Below are 19,909 nucleotides of genomic sequence, written 5' to 3' on the forward strand. Positions count from 1 at the left end.
CAGAAAAAAGGTTCTGCCTGCTGTGATTGTTCTACACTCGTCTGCGAAGAGAGTGCAAGTGAGACACGTGTGCACTACAGGCTTGCCAGCATGGTGTGTGAGAATTGTGCACGGAGGGCGTTATAGGCTATTAGAGCTCCGGCTTGGTGGCGGCCAGGGCAAGCGAGAGGAGAGAGGGGCGGCAAGGCCGTGCTTGTGTGGGAAACTGGACTGGGTGACAGGAGCAAAACAATACCTGCGTTGTCATCATTGAACCTATATCGATAGAACTTGGTCTTATATCAAAACCTTGCACAATGTTCCAAATGCCCTTTGCAACAAGAACATGTTGCATCATGTATGCCACAATAAGCACTTATCTCCATCTAGTTTGTCATCAATAGACAACATGCGAAAAACATCATTGCTATCAGCCATGGTATGTGATTGTACCTGAATTGGGTAAATAGAAGAAAACCCGTACAAAAATGGTATATGCTATGTAGCACAACCTCCCCTACCCCTAGCTTACAAAGTGCCTATTTTATGAAAATCTCTAATGTTAAAAATTCTACAAAGAAGGACAAAATTACATGTGCAATACTGGACGATGAAGGTTACACTACCACTACAAGAGGTTGTATGCACTTGTGACGCTATTAGCAATGAAAATACATTGAGTTTTTATACTCTCTGTTGTCGCTAAGACCGTCGATACGAGAACGTCGCTATGAGCGTCACTATATGTGTCATTATAGACGTCGTTATATAGCGACAATCATAGCGACGTTTACAAGCCACTTATAGCGACGTTCATAGCGACGTTTACAAGCCACCTATAGCGACGTTCATAGCGACGCTGCAAAGCCTTCTATAGCGACGTCCGAGAGGGAAAAAAATTGATGGCATGCATTCAATCCATCAACCATATTGAATGTTTCAATAATAGAGTAAATCTAAATGAATCCAAAATAAGCCCAGATTCACCTTTGAAAGAAAGTGTAAGTTTAGATATAGACCCAAAGTAGTCACCCACAAGACAATATAATCATTAACTCCATCATCCATAGTATTGTTTGCAGAATAAAGATACAAAACTGACAAAAGTAAATTGATGAAAGTAAATCAATGACAATTGTACACATCATAGGCAAAATCACTTGACTGTTAAACTTTGCAAATGTAATAATTACAACAACATTGTCATTATTAAAAAAATATACATGGTTTTTCAATAGTTACAAAAAGACGTATAAACGTCATCTCATGATACATATGCTATGACAAAAGGAAACTAATGCTATCTAGCTACGGCTAAATTGACGTCGTCTAATCAGACGTCTCATCGCGTCCAAGCGGCATATTTGTCGGATTCTGCAAAAAAAAACAATAACATAGCTTTCTGTAAGTATAAAGATATAATTTATAAAACAATACGACAAATAGAAAAGAGTAAACCCTAATACTAACCATGCCGCCTCGAGAACTCAGAATGTCTATCAGGGCGTTTAAGACCTTCCTACCTGCGTACTCGCGCTCGTACGGTGTGGGGTCACGTCCTGTCACTCATCGACCACTATCAAAATATACAAAGAATCCATTATGTTAGAATTTAAAAACCCTGAAACCTTAAACTATCAAACCTAAAGAGCAATGCGAAAACACTTACAAAATTGGCCTCAAATGATGCTCACCTGCCGCTCCCTAAGTGGTGCGAGCTCCTTGCCTTTACTCACGCTTTGGCTGCCTCCTTTTGTTGCTTCCACTTGTCGAAATTCTCGCGTGCTGCTTTCTTCGCATTCTTCTTCTTTGACCAGCCAATCTGGTCTGTTCCACCTATGCTTAATTGCTTTTTGCACTTCGGAACGCTTGTGCTTGCAGTATTCGCGCATTCGAACCTTCATCAGGTCTTCATTGAAGCGGTCATCACGTGTTGAAACGGAAAACTCGTCATGCAGCATGATGATGACTTTGTCTTTTAAATCACTTGGTACTTCACTCCAGGTGTTTAGTATGTAGTGTCTAAATACCTGAGAGCAAAGACCACGCATGTGCGAGATCACTTTCTTACCTTCATTATCCAAGGTGACGCTGCCACTGAAGTCGACGGAGTAAGGCAAGCCCTGTCGCCGGTGACGCGCGAACTTGGGTGTCCCGGTAGGGGTCTCTAGCGGCGTGTTGATGGAGGTAAGGACGTCAAGTGTCTCCACTGGAGTCTGGGCCCCGGAACGAGGAGTGTTGACTAGAGTGACTTTTGGAGGAGTAGCTAGTGGTGTGTACCTGCTAGGAACGATCGTCAGCCGTGCACCTGGTGTAGATGGCAATGTCGTGGATGCGGTGGGGACGGTAAAGCAGGGGAGGGTAAAGAGCTAGGAGTGACTTTTGGAGGAGTAGCTAGTGGTGTGTAGCTGCTAGGAACGACCGTCAGCCGTGCAAAACCTGGTGTAGATGGCAATGTCGTGGCTGCGGTGGGGACGGTAAAGAAGGGGAGGGTAAAGAGCCTTGTCGAACACGAAGCGGCGTCGAGGCATCGGCAGTGGCATTCCCACAACAATCGCTGCCACCACCACTAGAGAGCCGGTGCCTAAACGAGTGTGAAGACTGTCTCATCGACACCGAAGCTTCGAAGCGCGTTGAATGCTCCGAAATAGAGGGAGACGCTAAAGGAGTAGGAACGGATATGGTTCTCCAGAGCGATGACGCTCCACATACCACTGTCTCTGCTGGGGTGAAAAAAAAGAAAGAAACTCATCATCATCCATACCTGCATTAAACACACGAATATTTAATCTTAATATTGAATGAATTAAGAAGAAAACATGGACAAGTAGAGAGAGAGAGAGAGAGAGAGAGAGAGAGAGAGAGAGAGAGAGAGAGAGAGAGAAAGAGAGGACTCATAAAGGGGGAGGGATTCCTATGTAGAGAGATTTCGTTGACTTTCTGTGAATTTGTAAAAGCACCTGCATTGCGAAGGTCTGCTCATAGAAGTTGCTTGCCCCACCACTAAATCTAATTGATCGGGTGAAAGAGACATTGAGAAGCAGTAGTAGTGCTTCTTAGTGTCTCTTTCACCCAATCAACTAGATCTAGCAGTGGGACGAGCAACATCTATATTGAGAAGGCCTTCGTGATTGCAGCTTCAGTCTCCATCGCACTCGGAGCGCAGTGCCCATCGTCCTTGTTTGTGAGAACATACCTAGAGCATACGTACCTGGAGTGGATGCAAAGACCATTAAATACAATGACGCAATGACGCATATAGACAGTAATGGACAAAAAGCCACGTGATAGAGTATATATTATAAAACGGAGCCAAATTCTTCAAATACAATATTTATGTCTTTAAGAGGTCTCTCTCTCATCCTCGCAAAGCTCAGCATAACTTCTTATATCTATATAGAGCTCTCTGTTTAAACAAATGTCCTTCGTTTCATTTTGTAGATCGTTTGTATGCACCCCATAGAGAGTAGCATCTTGATGGCAGCACCTCAGGGGCTTCTGACTGAGCATCTTCTCCGATCTCCTCTATTGATGCCGTTGTGATTGACACATGGTAGCCTTCATACGTCTGTGCACTACGAGGAGCTACCTCTATGATGTACCACCAGTTTGATGCAGACTTTATAGGATGAAATATTACCTGCCAGAGCCACATAACTTACATAAGAACTTCCAAGCACATAACGTCTAAAATTGGATGTTAACTATTTACATACTTACTTGTTCACAATGCTCGGGTAGTATGAAAGTGTCTCTTGGGTCAGTCCATTTCTTAGTTGAATCCGCCTCAAAAAAACCAGACTCTCCTCTACGCACAGTAGCGTTGCGACCCTCCGTGATTATCTTGAACCATTGCACGTCAAACGAGTCGACAAAAAATCCTCTATAATCGATCCTCAAAATTTCTTGTAGCGTGCCGAAGTAAGTGAGTTCCGCTACCACAGGATCTGCATCAGAGGACCGTCGTCGACTAGACTGTTCGTTGGATTTATTTCTACCTCCCTTTTGTTTGCCGTCCATTTTTCTACTTCTATTCCACAATCTTGAGTAAAACGCTTTTTGTCGATCCGTTCCATACTAAAATGTCAACCTTTACACCATGCTGTTGTGTATGACTTATACTACAACCAACAAAGATTATGAGTGGCCGTTCAAACATCTAAAAAATCACTAGTTGTACATTGCGAACTTACCTTGGTCGCGCAACCCTGAGAGTACTCCCACTCCTCCTTAGTCACTTCTTTACCGCACTATTGTGCGCTTTCCAATTGGTTGTGCAACCATCTTAAGCTCATGAATGTTGGTAGGTTCTCCAGACCCGTCGGATAGTGCATCGATGGTCATGTTCACCGTCTCCACTCAATTCGTGCCCTTTGTCGCTCTTGCTTTGCATCCTCATATTGTGAAATCCACTTTTGCATCACTGGATTGTGAAGCATGCAAAATCGGTTGATTTTAGCCTCTAGATCTTCCATCATCTTCTTCTCAACACCGAGATTGCACATGAAAATCCCAAATATGCGCTCATCATCTATGGTACCCCATAGCGTGTCCCGGGCTTTATCAAATCTGTCTAGCCACTCTGCAATGTACACTAGGGACTCTGATACTAGCCAACCTTCTGCCATGCTACCCTCCGGACGTGCCTTCTGACGCACATATCCCTTGAGCGTTTTCATGAAACGTTCTAAGAAGAACATCCATCTGGAATGTATTCTGTCAGCTATTTTCACCTCATCAACTATGTGAACAAGAAGATGTACCTGAATGGTTAGCATGGTAGTAGAAAAGTGTTTCTCAAACATGCACACAACCTCCGCAACGTTTAGTTTGGCGAATGGTATGGAGTTTACGTTGATCTCCTTTTGTGAGATCCATTGTACCAACTTTGCAAGTTTGTAGATTGTGTTACGGACGTCAAGAGACAAACATCCCTCAATGGCCACCGGTAAAATAAACTGCAAAACACGTGTAGCAATGATATTAAAGTCCACACACGAATTTGTTACACAATTCCCACTTGATATATTCCACTATGAACATACCTGACACAGTTTATGCCAGTCGTGTGACTTCAAACCGGTAAGCTTTCCTTCTTTAGTAAAACACGTTCAGAAGCGAGTGCATTACGCCAGTGGAGCTCTGTACAGATCGAATGGTCTCTTTTACTTTGCGTTCTTGGGCCCCTGTGAGAATTTATGGCGCTTTAGGGAGTTTTATCGATTCATCGGATGCTGTCTTTAGCCAATATTGCTCCATACGATCCACATTTCTAAGGTCAATCTTGGCTCCCAAAGTGTCTTTCTTTCCGGTCAGATGGTCCCATAGCAGATTACCCACATTCTTGAATATGTGCATTGGATCTAGAAAGTGATTGATCATGAGTCGGGGCCAATATGGTAACTCGTACCATAAAGAGAGTCTCTTCATCCCTGGGGGTAAACCGTCATCACACATCTCCTTTTGCTATAAACATGCTTGTGCAGACATCCTCGGTGTCTCTCTTTCCAAATGTCGTCCGCGTAACACATGATTCTCTGGAAGATACGCTTGATGAACTTTGTAGATTTTCTTCTTCAATGAGGACGCCCGACATGCATTCAGTATAGGTCCACATGTGACACATGCTTTGTATTGGCTTGTTTGAAGCCCTGCATGTATATACATGATAATAGATAAGCTTGAGAAAAACCAATATTTATAGTGTTTGAGTTTAAGTGTAAGTCACCTGAGCATTCTGTTAGTCCGAAATAGTCATGCATGGTCCACATTAGAATGCCTCTGATCAAAGCATTCCGTCGGCTTGTGTGTCGACTCATATCCACCACTTCTATGCCAATCCACAATTGTTGTAGCTCTTTCAATAGTGGATGAAGATACACATCCATATTCTTCACTTTATACTGCCCCGGCACAATCAAGCTTAGCCATAGGTTCCCCTTCTTCGTAGTCAACCACTGGGGAATGTTGTAGTTGATGATGACAATGGGGCACACTGTAAGATGTTGATCTTTGACCAAATGGATTTACACCATCCATAGCCAGGCCTAGGCATAATTTCGAGCTTCCCTGGCAAAATCCGACCATGTTTCATCTATATGTTTCCAGGCTGCACAATCTGCAAGAATCCGTAGCACACCATCCAAATATTTATTCTCCTCATGTCATGATGCTAGGGCGGCCATGGACTTACATTTGAAGAAATGCTTGATGCGAGGAAGCAGAGGAAGATATCGCAAAACCTTTTTTGGAATTTTTGTTCTGTGGAGATCTACTCGATATCTCTCGGAATCACATTTTGGACACTTCTCCATGTCTATGTATTCCCCTCTGAAAGTAATGCAGTCGTTAGGATAAGCTTGGATCGAATTGTAATCCATCTCCGAGTTTTGCAAGATCTTTCTTGCTTCCTCTCTGGAATCAGGCATCACATTATCAGTTGGCAGTATGTGCTCTTTGAGCAATCTACACAGCGAAAAAAATGCGGTACAATTGTGTAAAAATCTATCAGATCATTATACATCTAGAGTTTTTTATTAAAGTAAACACATTGTAATAGATCATCTGAAAAGCATTGTGACGCTAGTGTCACTTCATTCAAACTTTGTCTGCATGTTGAGAAGAACCAGGAGCGCCTTCAATCTAGACACACGTGCTCCATCATACAATGGCGCGCCGTATCGGCTTCACTTTTTATATCATCATAGGTAAGCCTTTCTGAATCCATGATCGTCTTGATCATTTCATCGATCTTGGGCTCAAACGTTGCCTCGTTGGGAATGTGGTCTGCATGATCATCCCCCGAGCTGTCAGAGGCTACATCTTGTGGCCTCACATATGCTGCTTGATCAAAGTACCTGCGAACACGTCTATTGGGTTGCAAGATTGCTACATGATGGCCAGTGTCAAAGTCCGACGAATTATAATTGACAACAACTTGATCTATAATAGATGGATCAAACTCGCCAAATTTGTGAATATGCTGCAAAGAAACGTGTCTTGTCTGTCGCACAACATGCTTGCATTGATTACAAGGACATAAGATCCTCGTTGAGAGATAGGTGTTTCGTTTGGACGACCCCACATCCTCATCACTACTCATAATAAGGGTGAAAACCTTATAACTTGGACATAAATTTAATCTTCTATTGTCATCCTCCGTCTTTTCTCTCTCTCTCTCTCTCTCTCTCTCTCTCTCTCTCTCTCTTTCTCTCTATTCACACTGTAAACCACCTCACATTCTCTAGTCGTATCCAATCCCTGCACACTCGATCTAGAGGTGCACAGAGATCAAAACCACCAGGTTATAATTTTGTCTTGATTGGTCAATGCCTATATTTGTGGGTACAAGAAGTCTACACACCCACGTCTACATGATAGTGCATGTAGTGGACAAAACCCCTTTGCCTCTTCTCTAGTTGTAGCATGTCACAGCATCTTAACATCTTTTCACAATAGATCTTTGTTCGAGGGATTACTTAGCACATTACATGTTGGCCTCCAATCTGAGTATCATGCCGTTGAAAGCTTTCCAGCTTAAGGTCGCATCCATAGAGAGGAAGAGAGGGATCACCGTTCGTCTAACTCTAATTTTTTTACCGTAATCTTGAAGGTAGACTCTAATATAAAAACTCAATCCAAAATCTAATTTTAAATCTAACCTAATTGAACATGTGGTGATTCGTGGCTAATTGAATATGGCTAGTGTGTGAGTTAATAGGTGTCAGATTCTGATGGGAATATACATATTGTTGTGTACTAGTGTTTGCTCTTTGGGCAAAGCGCACCTTCATTGACATGCACTAAAATCTAACCTAAATCTAAAAAAAGCTAGTCCATAGAACATAAATCTAGATCTAAGTTAATCTTAAACTCAAAATAAACCTAAATCTAATCTAATCTAATGTAAATCTAAATCTAACGTAAATAAACCTAAATCTAATCTAACGTAAATCTAACTCAAAATAAACCTAAATCTAATCTAATCTATGAACCATGATGGCAAATAATAATCTTCCCCCTGCGAATGCTCCCTCATCTCGAACTCTCTAGATGTGGACCTGCAATGCGTAAAGGAATGTTGAGAGTCCCTGCACATGACCGGGTCACACGGCGATCCACACTCTGAAGCTCTCTATGTAAGTCTCTCGAGATCTCCTCCTACTCGTCTTTAATCTGTCTGTCCACCTCCTCCGGCTTAGGATCATCTACCATCTTCAGCTGTGTCGGATCCACCTATTTAAAGGTACAACCAATAGTACATTAGAGATGTAACATTTAATGGCCTAAAAGCTTGTGTGTAGCGGAAATTAGCATGAACATAGTGGGCATTTCATTAGAATAGATTCCTAATGAGAATTACAAGAGTGCTTGGGTGGAGAGAGCAACAAAAAGCATAACAACTAGTTAGATAGCATAAACAATACTTTCAAAAGAGAGAGAAATTAAGCTATTGACAACAGTTGAGGACTGGATTTGCATGGAGCCGGTCCCCCCTCCAAAAGGCTTTGTATTATGGTTTCTCCCATCAAGAGAGACATTGTACAATACAATTCTTTGTGTTCCTTCAAGACTAGCTAGTGCACTGAAGATGAAAGCTTCATGCACTAAGCAAAACACTTAGCAAACACAACATTAATTATCCCCAGTATCAGACCCAAGACCTCACACACAAAATTAATTATCCCCAGTCTCTAAGAGCATCTTCATGTTGGCTCTACAGTACACCAACTTCTCTAATTGAGAAGTACTAAGGAGATTCAGAATTTTTGTCTATATCAAAGAGTAGGAGCTCCAATTACGTTCACATGCTCCAGGTCAACAATCCTGCACATGCATAGTATGGTTCATAGTTATAGGTACCCTAAAGCCGTGAGAACTGAGGAATAAGTATGAATCTTATTTGAGAAGGAACACAAAGAGCAACCCGCAAGAGTTGAAGAAGACCAAGCCTCCCATAAGAGTGCCACCACGTCAAAGGAAGCTTCATGGCTTCTGGCCTCAATGCAACCGGTCTCACAAAAGAAGCACCAATGCCATTTATGTACAATGCAAACTCTCTATCTATTTGTAGCTGATCCTCCTCTGAGAACATCTTCCTGACGTATCCCGATTGCTTCGTTCTCAAGGCAGTGTCACTCCATAGCTCTGGTGACATGTAGAGAGTATGCAGCATGGCAGCCAACGCATGGATGGGATGGCTCATGAACGACCAGCGTCTCTCTACAATATCTAATATATTTGATCGGATGAAATGATAGAACACAATGGGCATTTATTAGGTAACAGGTTACAATGTGCATAATAGTAAAATACACAAGAGCAAAGAATGCTTCGTGTGCAGCTTACCGCTCAACAATCAAAAGAGAGCATTTAGAGACATGCTCTTTCATTTACATAAATAGATGATAGACCAATCCCATGGTGGAGGCCTCCATATCTGTAACTTGTAGGAGAACATACACCGACTGAAGTACCACTGAAAGGGCATGCACCTCCTGCCAGAAAGTCTCATCCAAGACCCACCTCTGTATGTGCTTTGTGCGCTCTTGCTGAGAGTGATGCATGTCTCGCCATCTCGGATCCACAACAGTCTATAGGAGTGGATCTCTCAACCTGTAGAGCCTCTGCAAAAACAAGTAAATGTAGGAAAACCTGGTCTTGGAGGATCGCACCATATCCAGAGTACTGTGGCCCCGAAAAATAGCAAGAGCATGATGCTTCTTGCGGAAAATGGTAGTAATCTTTGTAGCCTTTGCAACTGTGGGTTGCACCCAACCAAGTTTCCCAATGTTCTTCATGAGTAAGTTTTCCTCAACCATATGACCTATTGCCTTGCAGTTGCTAGCATTGTCTGTCACAACCTGCACTACATTTTCCTTGCCAACCTCATTGATGGTTGTACGAATGTGACCAAAAATAAACTCCCCTGTGATCTTATCTCTTGCCCTCCTTGCATCCACATCACGCAAGAAATAGGTGCCCAAACAAGACAACACTAGAATATTGATTATGTGCCATCCATGAATGTTTGCACCCATCCAAAATGATAGTGCAACCAAACTCCTGCCATCTTGCTTTCACAGGAGTGAGAGCCTTTTCAATCAAGGCCTTTTGCTTATCCAAATGGTGGTCCTCATCTTTGAATATTCAAGCCGTGTCCAAGTCTCAATATGCCCTACTTGTGCAATTGCCTTGACCATTGTTTTCCATCGGTCTATCCTAACACCTTAAAATATATGCTGCACTCAACAAGCGTGTGACATATTTCCATCTCTGGCACCCTCTGACGCTCCTTGACCCAAGTCTTTGCTGAGATACGACTCGACGAAGTGGTTTGCTTTGGTGGCTCCCCTGCACCTCTCTCATGTGGCAAGGAATCCTCCTCATAAACACCTGCACGTGCCCTCTTCTTGGCACTAGAGGGATGCATGGAAGCCTCCTCAGCCTGAGTATCTAGGCTGTCCTCTCCAATGAAAGCATCATCTAGAGAATCCTGCACAGTCGAACCACCTCTCACACTCCTTGCACCACCCATTGCAGGACGGTACTCCTCAATCATTTAATCTGTGACACGCGGCGGAATTTTATCACATGGACCACATTCGTTCGTGCATTCAATACCTGTCAAATACTTGATCACCCAAGTAATGGTGCTAGTGTACTTCTTCCCACAATACTTGCATCGACACACACGTGTACCTGTGCCTTTCTGAGACGGAGTTGTATCAAGCTTCAAGACATTGGTGTGGAGAGCCCAATTTGGGTTGGCCTTGCACGGCATGATTCAAATTTCAGCCTGAGAGCATATCATAAGGAACTTTAGACCGTTCTACATACAACAAAAAAAATAAATTCTCTATGTTTTTTACTACTTTAGATATACATACCTAGTAAACGTCCAAATAGAGAACGTGAAACATTCTCTATGTAGTGATTCAAGCATAGAATCTTATTCTACATATACAAAATTATCTAAATAGGTAATTTGAACACCTAAGTGCTCTTTTGTCTATATGTATAATCCCTAATATCTATATGGTGAAAATCTCTAACTCTTTGTAATCAAAATTGACCATAATTAAAACAACAACTATACTTAAATATCACATCACAAATCATGTAGACAAAACGTTTAGAAGACAAATTTTGAGAGCTCACCACATTGCAATGTTTTAAATTATTAAATATAGTCCCAATTTAAAAGACCATAATAACTTCTTAAAGTCAAAATCATAAGTTTTTGCCATGAAATATGCTTCTAACAAAGAAGTTCAATATCATTGGCACTCAAAGGTGAGTAGCCATGAATGACTATCTTCTTCATCTCAATTAGCCAACTCGTAACTTGCTTTACCATCAAGTGGCTATCTGGATTTTTCAAATCCTTAGTATAAGCCTTGAAGGTAATATTCTCTTTCTTCAAATTCAGATACACCTTTCGAAGCGAAAAATACATCTCATTGACTGTTCTCTTCTTAGTGTACACCAATAAGATAGTCTCCATATCCTTAATGTGTATGAATCCATCTACAAAAGAAAAAAATCTAATAAGATATGTTATACGGATTCACTACTAATCCTAAGCATGTACTTTTAAACACTCACCTTTGCAATCTTTGCAAAATCATCATAATCAATATTTTTCTTTGAACTTGTACTCACAATTTAATCATAAAAAGAGAAGAAAGCAATCTTGTACTTAGACTCTTTAAAACACAAAAATTAAGTTTACCCCTAAATTAAGTTATTTACCTTTTCGTTGACATTGCTCTCTCTTTTGCGAGCACTGTCAAGCGAACTAAGTGTTTTCATTTTCTCACTCATCTTCAATATAAAAAGCATAGAATACGAAGTTAAAAATCAAAGCAATATTCTTTTCCAAGATTATAAAAAGTTAACAAAAGAGAAGAACACTTACCTTTCTCTTTCTGCCACTCTTACGTTGACAATATGGCTCCTAATGAAAGTGATAGCAAAACCATATTATGTTGTAAACTAAAAACTTTAAAAACCAAAACATTCAATAAAAAAAAAAGTATGAAATCTTAATTATATCTAGAACTTTTGATGAAGAAGTCTCAATGGATGTATCAAGATCTTGTTTGCTTGGACACTTTTTTATTGTCCTGTGTGTAATAGCTCCGTGTACGACATTGGAAGAAGCTCATCATTAAACATAGCACCATCCTACATTTTAAAATAACACTTTAACAAAATCCGATTATGTATTCAAATTATATAAAATCTTTATGACATACCTCATCTTGGTACTCTTTAATCCCATCAATGTTGTTAATTTCCATTAAAAACACTATGACATTTGGAGCACATTACCGCTCAGATAGACGCACAAAAACAAAGGAAAAGTTGAAGTCAAAAAATCTCGGGGGCGGTAATGCTCGAGTCAATGCTCGCGGTAATGGTCCTTCAGCAATGCACGCGGTAATCGGCCCGGCTATATTGCCGTGCTTTTTTCCGCGGGACTTACCGCCAGTATTACCGCGACCATTACCGCACATGCAAGTATTTTAAAAAAAAAGCAGATGACCATTTGGATGGTCCTTGGTAGGACCCATCCAAATGGTCATTTTCCTTTTTTTTCCTATACATTTAATAAATAAAAAAACAACAATTTCATTGCACAAAAACTTTGGACCAAAATCAAATGTTTAATTATATTGGAGAAACTGTTCATTACAAAATTGCCCAAATAGGTGATGCATGGCGGCTATACAACTGTGGCCAAAAGAAGACTTTGGGCCAAAATCAAGTGTTTAATTATATTGGATATTACAAAATTGCCCAAATAGGCGATACATGGGGGCTATACAACTGTGGCCAAAAGAAGACGGGCCCAAAAACACTTGGAGGATTGAGCTACTCGGATCCTGGGACCTCTCGAGGGACTCCTTGACTCTGGAAAAGAAAAAAACAACAAAACCTTTAATTAATACAAATGGATACATAATTCTGCATGCACTCATTTAAAAAAAAAAGTTCCCACTTACAGGCTGTATTGTACGACATGCATTTGTAAATTCTTCGTGATTGATTTTGTTGGTTTCATACAACCAGCACCATGTCTAATATTCGGAGTGGCTCTCTCTATATCTCTGGATCTCTCGACTTGGGCGGGTCATAGTAATATTTTGATGTATATCAATTAAAAAATATCACAAACCTAACCTTATTACCACAAATTAAATCAATTCAAATGAAAATACACGCACTCACAAATTTATCTTTCCATGCTGCTTTTCCGCCCGAGCCGTAATGCGTGGGCGTTTGCTGCGCCCTCGCCTTCACCTACCGAGTGTGCGCCCTAACACCTGCCACTCTCTCGTCCTCCAGCTCGCCTTGGGCTTTCTCCCACTCCTCGTCGTGAACATTTCCAGGGCGATAGTTGTGACCCTCAGATTCAAATGTTCGCTTTGCCGCCCTCCGCACACTGGACTTCTTATTTTTCAAGAAATTCTTGACGTACTCCTCGAGCCACTGCCTGGAGAACTCTTCCACTTCCGGATTAGGGAATCGCATGAGCAATGTCGTGTGAATGTACGTCAAGTCGACTGGGTCCTGATCTTTGAAAGATTTAAAGCAATCTTGGTATGTCGAGTGGATCAGCTGGTTAAGGTGCCCTCGAAATGTCCTCCCAAAAGAGGAACCTAGATCCACCTCCCCCCCTCGATGTATATAATAGTAGTAGCCACGAGCGTCGGGGCGGGCGCATCGCGGTCCTCATCCTCATGTGGAGCTCCAAGGGGTGAGCGAGGAGGTCGGGGTGTAGGAGGAGGTGAATCTGTAGCACTGCCCCCTCCACCACCAAAGCAGCACGAGCCACTACCTCGACAAGAGCGTGAGCCACCACTACGGGAAGAGCGCTGGCCACCCGAAGAGCGCTGGCCCGAGCTCGAACCGCTGGGTGGTGTAGGCGACGGATAACTCAACGGTGCGGGCGTGGATCGCTACGAATGCAAGGTGGAGGGAGCTGCGGGTGACGGGAAAGACGAGGGTAAGGTGGAGGGAGGCCCACTGGGAGGCACACTCTGCACGATCGGAGTGCCGGCGCCCGGTGTCGTAAGCGGTGAGAGCCCATAGGCAGCCAACTGTGCTGGTGTGTACCGCCCACGAAGACTCTACTGCGAGGATAGCCACTCAGCCTGGGCGTGGTATGCCCTCTCCAGGTCGGGGTCGTGTACTGGATCTCGGAACCATCGAAAGCCGAAGGTGGATTGTGACTGGTGGGAGGAAGACTGCGAGTAGTAAGCATCACAAGCATCCTCGTAAGAGAGGCCCTTGGCGAGAAAGTCCTCTATGGATCGATAGACGGGCTAATGCTATGCCTCCATGTGGGTGTGCTAATCGATAGTCCTCTTTGTGTGTGCGTGTGTGTGTGTAGAAGAACGAGAAGAAAGAGAGAGAGTTCGAGCACTTACAATCGTGACCTCGATCGCTTGGATATGGTGGGGATGGAGATGAAGAGGGTAATAGAGGTTGGAGATGGAGAGGGAGAAGGAGAGAGAGCTTGGAGATGGAGAGGGAAACAGGCCCGCGCAAAAAAGGAGCTCGTTTTTGACTTTTTGGCATTCAATTTTGCGGGGGCATGCAGGTGCCCCCTTTATATAAAAAAATTTGCTGGAGATTTTACCACGTGTATTACCACGCCTGTTCCCGCGTGTATTACCGTGTGTATTACCGCGAAAATCTCAGATGAGACTGCATGTGTTACGCCGACTGCATGACCTCTTGTACCCACCTCCCCTCTATCTTTAATGAGTGTCAGTCATGTCAGTACCAACATTCTTGATTCTTCTTTTTCTTATTTAGTGTGTGGTCGTGTGTGCAGGTCGATTAGGATGATGTGGGTCCGCCGGTTGGCGCGGGACGAACTCGATGGTTGAGCGAGCGATTACCATGTCCATGTACGCGATGTAAGCGTGCGATTGCACGGCTTCGGCGTATATGCTTGGCTCACGTGGATGATTATGGACTATGGGACGATCCGAGAGACGCGCTCGAATGGAAACTAGCGATCCGAGGGTTTTGGCATCCATTGATGTCGCTCCCCATTGGAGTGTGACCGGGGGCGGAGGCGGGAGGAGGACGGAAGAGTGATTGCACCAGGAAGCAGTCATGGGAGGGGGGTCACACCCACCGTCCGATGTGGGTGGGTCCACACGAGCGTATGCGCATCTTACATCCACCACATATGGGGATCTCCCCACCACCCCGCCCCACATGGAGGTGGAGGAAGATCATTTGCACAATATGGTTGAGGATCTTGTTGCACGTGAGGCGGCGAATGAGTGTGAGCCTGAGTGTGCATGTGAAGAAGCCGCCCAAAAAACCAAAGATTCATTGCTAGAAGCAACACACACCGCTCTTTATGAGGGATGCTCCTACTCCATATTACGAGCGTCTGTTGAGATCTTGAATATTCAAGCAATGTTTGGATGGAGCAATGCAGGGGTCGATGCACTATTGAGGTACGTTTAAGTGTAATAAGTGTTAGTTGTGAGTTTTTTTAGTGGTTATATGCAATAATGAGTGTTCTTTAATTATGTCATAGGCTATTAGGCAAGATGATACCTAAAGGCAATCATCTTCCAGAAAATCGAAGGAAGGCACGACAGGTGGTGACAGGGCTTGGGATGGACTATGATCGCATACATGCATGTGTCAATGATTGCGTGCTATTCCGCAATGAACATGCAGGGCTTGATGCTTGCCCCGAGGGTGGAGAATCAAGGTACAAAGAGGGAATGCAAGGAACCACAATACCTCCCAAGGTTCTTCGTCATTTCCCCCTCATTCCCCGCATAAAGCACATATTTAGCACCAAAGGAACAAGCGAGCTTCTTACATGGCATATGACAAATCGCTCCACCGATGGGGTTATGAGAGTGCCGGCTGACTCGCCGGCATGGCAACACATTGAGTAGACATGGCCGGAGTTTAGAGAAGAGCCTTGTCACTTGAGGCTTGGTCTGGCTAGTGATGGGGTAAACCCATTTGGGCATCGGTCTACCTCATGGAATACTTGGCCAGTGGGCATAAATGTTTTTGATGTATCAAGACCACTTCGTGATCGGCGCACAATGATCAAGTGCATTCTCATGTGGACCATGCATGATTACCCCGGGCTTGGAGAGATTTCTGGTAAGCTTATACTTTGTGACGCTCTTTAATGTCTTTGCATTGGTCACTTATATGCGGTTATGTCTTTTGTTTTTGTAGGATTATCGACATATGGACATAGGGCATGCCCAACTTGTGGACCCTCACTCGTGATAGAGAGACCCGCTCTACTTGGTAAGGTGATCTACCCCAATAACCATCGCTTCTTGCCGCCCACACATCAATCTTATGCTCCACCGTGCAATGGGATGGAGCCACTCCATTGGACCATGGCCGATTGGGCAAGACATTGGAACGAGCATCACAACACATTGCCTCCTCCCAATGATCCACCTAGGGGTATGTCTAGGTACTCTATTTTCTTATCACTACCCTATTGGGCTTCATTGAAAATCCGACACCTATTGGATCCAATGCATGTGTTCAAAAATGTTGGGCAAGATATATGGGATCACATGGTAGGCAAGAAAGATTCATTGGGGGCTAGAGAGGACATGAGGGCCATAAGGAGGCTCCCTCCTTCGTCCACACCTCGCATGGGGCCTCGGGGGAAGATGGTTCTTCCAAAGGCACTTTGGATTCTATCAAGGGTGGATCAAGAGCGGATGAAACAAGTCATTGCATCCATCCGTACTCCAATAGGTTATATGCGTTCGCTCAAGGGTGCCTTCACTAAAACTAAGAAAGGAGGATCCACACAACTGTATGGGCTCAAATCCCATGATTGGCACAAGATTCGTCAGGTAATGTGTGTGTGTGTGTGTGTATGTGAGTGTGTGTGTGTGTGTATATGTGAGTGTGTGTGTATGTAGTTTAGGGTTCTGGATACTAATAAATCTTTTTTTTTGTGCAATAGTTTGTGCTTCCAATTAGCATTAGTGGATTTGCGGACACGAAGGTAAAGGCCTTCAATATTCAAGGTGGGAGAAGTTGTCAGGTATAGCACATTTGATCCTCCCTCCTAAACTTTACTTTGAAGACTAACTTTACTATGAAGATTATGAAGGGTTTTTTGGTTACAGGTTTGTGAGTTCCAAAGAAATCGAAGTTTCAGCCATTCCAACAGCTCGACTTCTAACGATTGAAGCAACTCATGCTATTGAGGATGCATTCCCACGTTCTATCCTTGTTAGCCAAGTTCACCTATTGCTCCATCTTGTTGAGGAGATAGCCATTTGTTGTGTGGTTCACTCCAGGTGGATGTTCTTTCTTGAGAGGTTCCTAAAGACCTTAAAAGACTTTGTAAGGCTACAATCACAACCAGAGGTATTCATCAATCTTAAGCTTTAAACCTTATTAGGATTGGATTGTATTCACAACGCTTTTTATTGGTTACTTTAATCACTAATGGTTTCATGTGTTCAAGCAAGCATGTCAGAGGGTTGGATTGTACAAGAGGCTTTTGTGTATGTCTCTCAATATCTTTTCACAATAGACCCATCATTGCCTCATTTAAAGACGGAGGAAGAGGATCCAAAAAAACACGCAAACATTCCAAGTGGGAAAGGTTCTCTATTGATTTTGGATAGGGAATTTCAAGCCATAGTCAACAACCATTGTCTACTCAATGCTCCCATCATGGGAAAATGAGTGGATATGTATGTGGAGGTGCGTACAACGAGAGAAAGGGAGAGGGAAGCATGAAAGAGGTCGCATGGCGTAGGCGAGCACCTCCCTTTCCTAAAGAGCTTTCCAAATCCCTGATCTAATTCCAGTTGGGTGGATACACAATGCCATGACCAAGGCCAAGGCACAAGGATAACAAATAAGCCCTAAATAATGGGAGTACGCGCGAGGATTTCTACTAAGGGTAATATACTCAATGTGTTTAGTATGTGTGTGCGAGTGTGTGTGTGTGTGTGTGTGTCATATATATATATCTCTCTCTCTCTCATCTATCTTGATTGGTTTTTGCAGGTCTTCACATTCAACTCTATGTGGTCCGAAGGACGTCATTTTCGAACCCACAAGATAGATGAGCGTCGAACCACTCACGATAGTGGAGTTATGGGCATCTTTGACACGACAACACAAGAGGTGAGGGAATGTGGAACAATAGAGAGGATAATCAAAGTGGATTTCAGAACATTTCACAAATATCTCTTTGATTGCCGATGGTTTGCGGGTGAGGTTAAGAGACATGAGAATGGGCTCTATATGGTAGACTCCGGGCAATTTCATCGCGGGAAGACCAACAACTTGGTGCAACCTAGTAGTTGTGAGAAGGTAAAGTTCATGTGCAACTCACTAAAACATTATATGATACATATAAAACTACATTCATGTTGTTGTTTGCTCTATGACCTTCAGGTGTTTTATGTGCCTTGTATGTATCGAAGAGGACTTTGGTATGTTATTCCAGTTACACCACGGAGCAGATCTATCTTTGCACATACTAACATAGAGACTTTGGCAGATCCCACCATACCATCTCAAGAAGACGCCAATGACAATGATGCAATTGAGGTCGAGGAGAACCAACCATTCCCAATAACCAACCATAGTGAGGAGGAGGACGAGGATGGAGAGGATGATGATGATTCAATAGGAGAGGCTGTAGAGGATGAATCAATAGATTTATTTGTTGATTTAGCTACCATGGGGTTGGACATGGATGTAAGCACTTGTAGAGATCTCTTGGAGGATGAAAAGTAATAAATATCTTTTGGATTTTGTCTTCTTTCTCTACTTATGCTGTACAAAAGGGCTATTTGTTTATGAACGCAAGACAATACAATTTTGATCATTGTTCTCTAGCCATTTCCATATGAATGCATAGTTGACATAAAATTTTGAGGTGGAAACAAAATATTTTTGTTTATAGAATCTCATGGAGTATAAATGAGTAGAGTAGGAGATTCATACCAATAGATGAGGTAAGCAAAGAGAAGAGAGGTACTAAAAATCCCAATGAGAATGGGATTTCTTACACTCCATGCAAAAAGGGGGTACCAATTTCTGAAAAGTAACAAAATAGAATAGGATTTAAAGAAAGGGAAAAGTGGGAGAGGAATAGGCCGAGTGGAGAATTTTTCTATTGCGGTAATATGGGCGGCTATATGTGCGGTAATAATTGCGGTAATGCTCGCGAAAAAAACAAAAAATACGCCAGCGGGGCTACAACATACAATCTCTCTCTTTCTTGAAGCTCTCTCTCTCCTCTTATGCTGTAATGCTGTGCGGTAACAACAACATTCTCCCATAGTGAAACTTATCGGCTTACAAGTAGAACAAATTTATATTTCACGAACAAGCATGTTATGTTAAAAAGAGATAACAAAAAGTAAATGATGAAATATTTACCTCTGACATACCATCAAAGCATTAAAAATCTCCCCCCGGGCAGTCACTTATCAAAAGACCACTATATCACGTGCGTTCAAGAGGTAATTAATAATACCCAATATACATACTATACTTACACTGTGAGCCTATTTAAAAAACCTCCACCCCTCTCTGTATATATACATTTTTATACATTTTGGTCTTTTAATAATCCTCTCCGGTTAACTCACGTGATATCATACACATTCTAAAAAGTGACCGCCCCGGGAAATCTCCTTTGACTAACACACTTTGGTCATGCTGCTTGAAATAGTAAAATTATGTGTAATAGATACTATATATACATCTATATTCAAAAGATTGATACTACAAAAAGTTACCTCAAAGCTATCAATCATTTTCTCTTTCTCATCACTAGCATTTGAGACAACACAAAGAGAAGGCTCGAAAAGATAGCAATAAAAAAAAGATAAATTTCAAGTGATCATTTAATAATAAGCTACTA

At 42.6% G+C, this 19,909-nt stretch overlaps 1 pseudogene; it reads right to left on the reverse strand.

Moving 5' to 3' along the window:
• Positions 1 to 11,239: 11,239 nt before the first annotated feature.
• LOC147436306 (uncharacterized) lies at positions 11,240 to 19,802 on the reverse strand (annotated as a pseudogene).
• Between the last annotated feature and the right edge of the window lie 107 nt (positions 19,803 to 19,909).

The sequence above is a fragment of the Adiantum capillus-veneris genome, chromosome 18 (assembly GCF_014529385.1).
Source record: "Adiantum capillus-veneris isolate H3 chromosome 18, ASM1452938v2, whole genome shotgun sequence".
In the NCBI taxonomy this organism is placed as follows: Eukaryota; Viridiplantae; Streptophyta; class Polypodiopsida; order Polypodiales; family Pteridaceae; genus Adiantum; species Adiantum capillus-veneris.